This window comes from Alnus glutinosa, chromosome 11, assembly GCF_958979055.1.
Source record: "Alnus glutinosa chromosome 11, dhAlnGlut1.1, whole genome shotgun sequence".
Taxonomy (NCBI): Eukaryota; Viridiplantae; Streptophyta; class Magnoliopsida; order Fagales; family Betulaceae; genus Alnus; species Alnus glutinosa.
In genome coordinates, this window is record NC_084896.1 from 9,409,542 (window position 1) to 9,418,665 (window position 9,124).

Below are 9,124 nucleotides of genomic sequence, written 5' to 3' on the forward strand. Positions count from 1 at the left end.
TCAGTTCAAATATCAAATTAAAGTGAATCAAGCGGCTTTGGAAAGCTAACTTAATTTTCTACAAATCATTGTGAAATATGATTTTCCTAATTCGGACGTCTGCTATACCAAAAGTGCCCCGTAATAAAATACCACAAATCTGGACGAATTTGGAGTCCTTTTACTTCTTGGATTGAGTTTTGAGTCTCCTACTCAAACTAGAAGACTAACCTCTGATTTTACTAGAAATTCTAGGGCTTCTAGGATTTGTTTTCTCCCTATAAATAGACATCTAAGCCTCAAGAAAAAGGGGGAGAAGCTAGAGACCAAATATATTTTTTTCTTTTTAGTTTAGTTTTTCATTAGGGTAGGTTTTTATTTTCAATAATCATGTGTAGCTAGATTTTCAACTAAGGTTGATGATGAAGCCTCACCATTGAAGAGCAACAATATTTTCATGTAAGTTTATACGATCCGATTTTATGAGTTTTTGATTTCTAATTGTTCTACTTCAATTCAATTATTGATATGATTCTTGGATATCTATTGTGATTTATGGATACATGTGATGATTTGAGATAGTTTCATTTAATTGATTGCTTGAGTTTTTATTTATCAAAACATTGGATATTCATTGTGTTTCGTTCTACGGATACATTTGATGATTTGGTTTAAACCGGATATCTTTTGTGATTTGTGCAAAGAATGGATTCATTGAATGATTTAATGATTTTTTGAAGCATATTAGAACATATATAAGATTTGTATGGTGAGAACTTCATATGTGTATTGATGAACATGAGAATATGTTGCTATGATTTGGTGGGTGTGAATTCCAAAGCCTTAGTACATTTTCTTTTGTTTTATTTTACTTTATTGAGTTTATGTTTTTTTATTATTATTATCAAAAATCAAAATCTCTTAATTTTTTGGAACTAGGTTAAGATTTAATTAGTTTAGAAACAAAATTGTTCTCCAAAAACTTGATGTGAATTTTAATTGTACTCGCAAGTGCACGAATCATTTGCAATAAAGGGTTTTACAAGTGCAAGGTCGATTCCACAGGGAATTGTGTTTTTTAAGAACAATTTTGTTTCTAAACTAATTAAATCTTAACATAGTTCCAAAAAATTAAGAGATTTTGATTTTTGATAACAATAAAAAAAAAAAAAAACATAAACTCAATAAAGTAAAATAAAACAAAAGAAAATGTACTAAGGTTTTGGAATCCACACCCACCAAATCATAACAACATATTCTCATGTTCATCAATACACATCCGAAGTTCTCACCATACAAATCTTATGTATGTTCTACTATGCTTCAAAAAAATCATTAAATCATTTAATGAATCCATTCTTTACACAAATCACAAAAGATATCCGGTTTAAACCAAATCATCAAATGCATCCGTAGAACGAAACACAATGAATATCCAATGTTTTGATAAATAAAAACCTAAGCAATCAATTAAATGAAACTATCTCAAATTATTACATATATCCGTAAATCACAATAGATATCCAAAAATCATATCAATAATTGAATAGAAGTAGAATAATTAGAAATCAAAAACTCATAAAATCGGATCGTATAAACTTACATGAAAATATTGTTGCTCTTCAATGGTAAGGCTTCATCATCAACCTTAGTTTAAAATCTAGCTACATGTGATTATTGAAAATAAAAACCTACCCTAAAGAAAAACTAAATTAAAAAGAAAAGAATATATTTGGTTTCTAGCTTCTCACCCTTTTTCTTGAGGCTTAGATGTCTATTTTAGGGAAAAAAAACAAATCCTAAAAGCCCTATAATATCTAGTAAAATCAGAGGTTAGTCTTTTAGTTTGAGTAGAAGACTCAAAACTCAATCTAAGAAGGAAAAGGACTCCAAATTCGTCCGGATTTGCGGTATTTTATTATGGGGCACTTTTGGTATAGCAGACGTCCGAATTAGGAAAATCCTGTTTCACAATGATTTGTTGAAAATTGAGTTAGATTTCCAACACCGCTTGATTCACTTTAATTTGATACTTGAGCTGAAAGTTATGGCCAAAATACTATAATATGTGCAAAATCTGAAATTTAATCTAATCCGATTTTGACTCCAATTAGAGAAATTCTGATTTAGTCCTCTCCTTGATTTGGTTGAACATAACCACATCATCTAGGTCTTCTCAAAGTGTGCTTTCTTTCAAACTTTGCATTTTTCACCTTAAAGCTATTGTTTTGTCTCAATGACCTGCAAAATACTAAAATACCAAAACTAACCAAAAACATTAGAACATAACAAAACTAAAGGTTTAGTAAATGCAAATTAAGGAGTCCACATATGCACTATTTGGCACTTATCAGTGGGGCTTGGCTGCATTATTCCACTCGGTTACCGACGTGGTGTACCAGGGTCTTGTGCGGTTGTTCTACCAGAATCGTACATTTGACTATGAAAGGCCAGGTGTGCTCTCAAGTCACCTTGACGGCTTCGCCATTGAGGTAACTTCTTTCAATATTGCTCATACCCTTGGGTGCCCCCATGAGTGTCCATCTGAAGAGGTTAGGAGGATGGCACCCCCCCCCCCCCCCCCGGTTGTGGTAGCTCCCCTTCCGGCCTCACCACTCAGTTAATGGTTGAGGGGATGTGTGATGGTAGATTCACTAACGACTACCGAAATTGTACGAGCAAATCTTTGTTGCCATCATGCCTATGATTTATGGATACAGTCCTGCAGAAAAATATGTGTCCTTTGGGGCACAAAACGCAGAGGTGTGGACCGTTCCTTGAAGCCTTGTATGACTTTCACAACAGTCATTGGATCTTAGTCCCCAACGTTATCTGGGGACAACTGTACAAGTGTTGGGAAGGGTTGATTTCCCAAAGAACACGAGCTACAACGACATGGGACCTACAATTCCCCGCCCTTATCATCTAGATCCTGCTGGAAAAGGGAGTGGAGCCCCAATAGGGAGAATACACGGTTAGGACATTCCCTCAGTTCGGTCTGCCGCAATAGAACCAAAGTACTTCTCACATGCATCAACAAGCCCCTGCCAAAGCTCATAATGCCATGGAAGAAGATCAAGGAGGGGACAAAGCGGAGGAAGAAGCAGCACAACATGAGGATGCTAACATTGCTTATTCGCGCGAGCCCATTCCACGAGCTGAGTTTCGCCATCTTTGTGATGAGGTCGCTCAGCTACACTTTGAGATAGCCAATCTTCACCGCGACTATAGGGAAGATCAATTGCGGAACGAGCAAGCACAGCAGCAGACTCAGCAGCTGCTGCAGTCTATTTTGGAGAGGCTCCCACCACCCCCGTGATCCCTTGCGTCATTTGTACACATTGAGGGCAATGTGTCATTCAAGTTTAGGGGTGTGGATTAGTACCACATGTTATTTTTCTTGTTTTGTATTTTGGCATATTTTCTTTTTAGTCTTTTTATTGTATTTGCTGTTTTGTCTTGACTTTTCTGTCTTTTTATTGTATTTGATGTTTTGTCTTGACAATATATGTTTTTAATTCAGTATGTGTTTTCTTTTTTATGTTTTTTTTTTTTTTTTTTTTTTTTTTTTTTTTCTAATTCAGTTTTCCTTCATACCCTTGCATTTTTCTTGACAAAAACCAAAAAAAAAAAAAAAAAGAAAAAAACCAAAAAAACGTGTGTTCTGTTGATTGATTAAGCATGTTTTTACATCTTACAGTGGTTGGTATATCATTGGTTTGTTTAACATGTTGAACTTTTCATATCATTAAAAATCTGAAATCTTTTGACTCGCCTATTGGATTAGAGAGACTTCACGTGTTTGAATTGTTTATCACAAGCACATTAGCTTAGGGTCTGTAAGGCATAAAATTTGAATTTGAGTATGTGTGTCTTGGAATTGGTAGGATGACTTGTTGATGAAACCTTGGCTTAATAAATACAAAATAAAAAAAAATAAAAAAATAAAGAAAAAAGCAAAAAAAGGGAAAGATACAATATAGAATAATATTATCAATTTCAGTTCTCATTGAGTAACCAAGCCTCTTGCCTCACTAAGCATTAAACGTTCGTGTAAAAAGATGAAAAATTCAATTTGGTTGATTGTATAGCTAGTTTGACAGCCATTTTGACTTGAGTAATTAAGGTCTTAGGGACGTTTCTACATCTAGTACCCTAAAACCATCTGGTTTGAGAGTCACTGACCCAACACTCGTTACATAAGTCAATTAGAAAGCATAAGGGAGTCAAGCATTGCACAACCTACATAATAAATAAATAAAATAAAAAGAAGAAAAAAAAAATTGCATATTTTAATTTAAGCCTTGGTTATTTTCATCTGATAGAATTCCTGTGAGTCTTAGGGTACACATGCTTTGAGAAAAGTTGAAATCTTATGAGTCTATGATAATCACACCTTACATTTATTTGAACATGTGCTACCTCAATATTCCAACTATGAGTTGATCGATTTTTGATGTCCTAATGATGTGATGTTCATTTTGTTAGACATGCTCATGATGTATGAACAATATGTTTGCGTGGGGATTTTTGCTTAATTGACATTATAACACTTCTGAAAAATAAATATTTGACTTCTAAATACCAAGTGTGTGTTCGTGTGCAACAAAATATCTTAAATGCGGAAAATAAAAGAGACAAGATATTTGTTGACGAAGTGGAAACTTACCGCGACTATAGGGAGGATCAATTGCGGAACGAGCAAGCACAGCAGCAGACTCAGCAGCTGCTGCAGTCTATTTTGGAGAGGCTCCCACCACCCCCGTGATCCCTTGCGTCATTTGTACACATTGAGGGCAATGTGTCATTCAAGTTTAGGGGTGTGGATTAGTACCACATGTTATTTTTCTTGTTTTGTATTTTGGCATATTTTCTTTTTAGTCTTTTTATTGTATTTGCTGTTTTGTCTTGACTTTTCTGTCTTTTTATTGTATTTGATGTTTTGTCTTGACAATATATGTTTTTAATTCAGTATGTGTTTTCTTTTTCTTTCTTTTTTTTTTTTCTTTTTTTTTTTTCTAATTCAGTTTTCCTTCATACCCTTGCATTTTTCTTGACAAAAACCAAAAAAAAAAAAAAAAAAAAAAAAAACCCCAAAAACCAAAAAAACGTGTGTTCTGTTGATTGATTAAGCATGTTTTTACATCTTACTGTGGTTTGTATATCATTGGTTTGTTTAACATGTTGAACTTTTCATATCATTAAAAATCTAAAATCTTTTGACTCGCCTGTTGGATTAGAGAGACTTCACGTGTTTGAATTGTTTATCACAAGCACATTAGCTTAGGGTCTGTAAGGCATGAAATTTGAATTTGAGTATGTGTGTTTTGGAATTGGTAGGATGACTTGTTGATGAAACCTTGGCTTAATAAATAAAAAATACAAAAAATAAAAAAAAAATAAAAAAAGAAAAAAAAAAGGGGAAAGATACAATATAGAATAATATTATCAATTTGAGTTCTCATTGAGTAACCGAGCCTCTTGCCTCACTAAGCATTAAGCGTTCGTGTAAAAAGATGAAAAATTCAATTTGATTGATTGTATAGCTAGTTTGACAGCCATTTTGACTTGAGTAATTAAGGTCTTAGGGACGTTTCTACATCTAGTGCCCTAAAACCATCTGGTTTGAGAGTCACTGACCCAACACTTGTTACATAAGTCAATTAGAAAGCATAAGGGAGTCAAGCATTGCACAACCTACATAATAAATAAATAAAAGAAAAAGAAGAAAAAAAATTGCATATTTTAATTTAAGCCTTGGTTATTTTCATCTGATAGAATTCCTGTGAGTCTTAGGGTACACATGCTTTGAGAAAAGTTAAAATCTTATGAGTCTATGATAATCACACCTTACACTTATTTGAACATGTGCTACCTCAATATTCCAACTATGAGTTGATCAATTTTTTATGTCCTAATGATGTGATGTTCATTTTGTTAGACATGCTCATGATGTATGAACAATATGTTTGTGTGGGGAATTCTATACTGAATTCTTACAAATTACAAGCCTAGAGCCATCTATTTATAGGCTTACTGAAACCCTAATTTTGCTAAAAAAGGGACTTTGGCGAGTAGCGTCTGGACAATAACTTGCCCTCGTTCGGACGATCTTCTGCGACTGCCTTTCCAGAATAGAACAATTCTTCTCAAAACAGGACCACGTTCAAACGGCTTGGCCAAGCGTCCGGACTGTCTTCACTGTCACTCATTTCTGCATCTGTAAAGGAAACCCAGAATATTCTGAAACTTTGGGTAGCATCCGGACGTGTTGCCACATCGTCCGGACGTCTAGCAGAAACTTCCCAAATAGTGTCGACTGAAATCCAGCTCCGTGTCGAAATCGGAGTAGCTTGACCTAGCGTTCGAACGGTGTTGCTCAGTCGTCCAGACAGATGCAACGTAAACCTTCTAGACACTAAAGGGCGTCCGGACGCCTTCAAAGGCTCGTTTGGACGGTTGCACAGGAACCAACTATTCTGATTTGAAAACTGGAAGTGTTAGTATTTTATGTTGGCTACATTATGGATGACAAAAATACTTTATGTAATGGTTGCTATTTAAATAGGATTATTGGTCTTATTCAGAATCTTCAAGTTTTATGAATAGTGTTTATTTCAAGCCATATGCTTTGTCACAAGTTTCTAGAAGATGTTCATGAAGATTTCATACAAATTCCAAATCAGCTAGCCAGTTCTTGTGCAACTGTCCAGACAGGCCTTTGAAGGTGACCAGACGCCCCGTAGTGTCTAAAAGCTTCAGCGTAGAAGATGTTCGGACGTTAGGGCAACACTGTCCAGAACCTAGGTCAAGCTTCCCAATTTCTACTCAGAGTTGGATTTCAGTCGACACTTATTGGGGAAGTTTCTGCAAGACGTCCGGACAACGTGGCAACTTGTCCGGACCATTCTAGAATATTTCGGGTTTCCTTTACAAGCGTGGAAAGGATTTACAGCAAAGACTATCCGGACGTGGTTCTGTTTTAGGAAGAATCGCGCTATTTTGGACAGACGGTCGCAGAAGACTGTCTGGACGAGGCTATCTTCCATCCGGACGCTCCACAGCAAGAGTCTGAATTTGTCTAGAATTAGGTTCTCTGAAGCCTTTATATAGATGGCTCTAGGCTTGTTATTTGTAAGAATTCAGTATAGAATTTCATAGTGCTTAGAGAGGGTGTTTAGGGAGAATTGAAGATTCGCTAGCTCTCTAGCCGTTGCCGGTGTGTGCTACCTTTGTTCTTGTGAAGTCTATCTTAGGGGTTGGCCCTAAGGTAAAGGAATTCATCAAAGACCCCTTCAAGTAGGAGGCTTGGTTGGGAAGCATTCACGATGGGCTTCATGTTATAGTTGAAGGTATGACTACTGCAATGGGTTTTGTGAGTACGAGTGCTTTATAACTTGCTTTGTCTTTGGATAGTAAATTTCCTAGGTTTGGCTGCCCCGGAGTAGTTTTTCTCTTTCAAGAGTTTTCACTTCATTAACAAATATCTTGTCTCTTTTATTTTCCGCACTTTAGATATTTTGTTGCACACGAACACATACTTGGTTGTTTAGAAGTCATTATTTATTTTCAGCAAGGAACTTCATGGATATCGTCTAGAACCTTGTGACCAACACATGGCATGAAAAGAGACACTGCCCATATAACATGAAGACTCTGAATAGAAACGATAATCCTGTTAAAAAGCAACCGTTACATAAAGTGTTTTTGTCAACCAAAATATTGCCAATATAAAATACTAACAACTTCAATGTTTGTAGGTATCATTTTCGGCAAACCCTCACGAGACTTCACTCGTTCACTAGGGAGTCCTAGGGGTTTAAAAGGCTCGTTGCATATGCTAAATGCAATCGTCTCTCCCACGAAAGAGAATTTATGTTTCATGCTTTGATTTTGTTTTTTATTTTGTTTTGCTAAGGGATTAGCAAAATATAAGTTTGGGGGTACTTGATGAGTGCCAAATATTATATATTTGGACCCCTTAATTTTCAACAGATAAGCCTTTAGCTTTGTTATTTTTTGATGCATTTTGCTAGTTTAGGTGTTTTAGCATTTTGCAAGCCATTAAGTGAAAAATTGAGGTTTTGGGGCAAAAAGGGGAAAATTCAGATTTTAAGGCAATGGGCTCGAGCACAACCCTGTTGAGCTCAAGCGCACGTGCCCACAACAGCCCGCATTGATGTGCCGCAAAGGAGCCTTTCATGCAAATGGGCTCGAGCCCAGCCCTGCTGAGCTTGAGCACACGCGCCCATAGTAGGCCATCAACCCGCAACGATGCTCCACAAAAGAGCTTTTCAAGCTAAGTAAGCTCGAGCGCAACCCTGTTGTGATCGAGCGCACTAGCCCCCAGCAGCCATCAACGCACCACGATGAGTGCAAAAAAGTCATTCAAGCCCGTGTGGGCTCGAGCGCAGTCTGCAAAACTGGCAAAAACATAAACTTGTACCAGAACTCCAATCAAACCATTTCTTATGACAAAAGCACTTCTTCCTCTGATTTCTGTAGCAAAGCACGCTAGTTTCGTGATTTTGGTTGTCTCTTGCAAGAGCTGAACCCTAGAAAGGGGTAGGGGAGTCTTTCTATATGGCCCTCAAACCCTAATGCTCCTCTATAAAGCCATGGCATTCTCCCCTTTGAAAACCAACAAGTTGGGCAGTAGTTTAGGCCATTTTCTCTTCAGTTTTAGCTTAGTTTTAGAAGCTTTTTCTATTTTGTAACTCTTTACTTTTAAGTTTCATTTAATTTTATGTTGTTTCTTCAAGCTTTGTGGTGTTTTTAGTCATGGTAGGCTAGAACCCTTAACTAAGGTTGAGGATAAAGCTTCACCATTGATAACACTCATACTCTTGCTATGCTATTTGTACATTCTAATTTTTAGTGAAATATTATTCAAGTTTCATTCTGTTTATTGCTTATGCCTTAGTGTGAATGTGAATTTATTGAAGTTGTAGGGCATTTGATGTGTTTCAACCAATAGGTACATCAAGTTGTCGGTTCGAAAGAGGGTATCTATTGTGATTTGTTCCTTGAATGGGTACAATGGATGATTTGATTTCAAATGGGTACTTTTTGTGATTTAAGTTGGACTCATTAAATGGTTCTAACACATGTGCTTAAGTACTTGAATGACAATACAAAGCTTAAG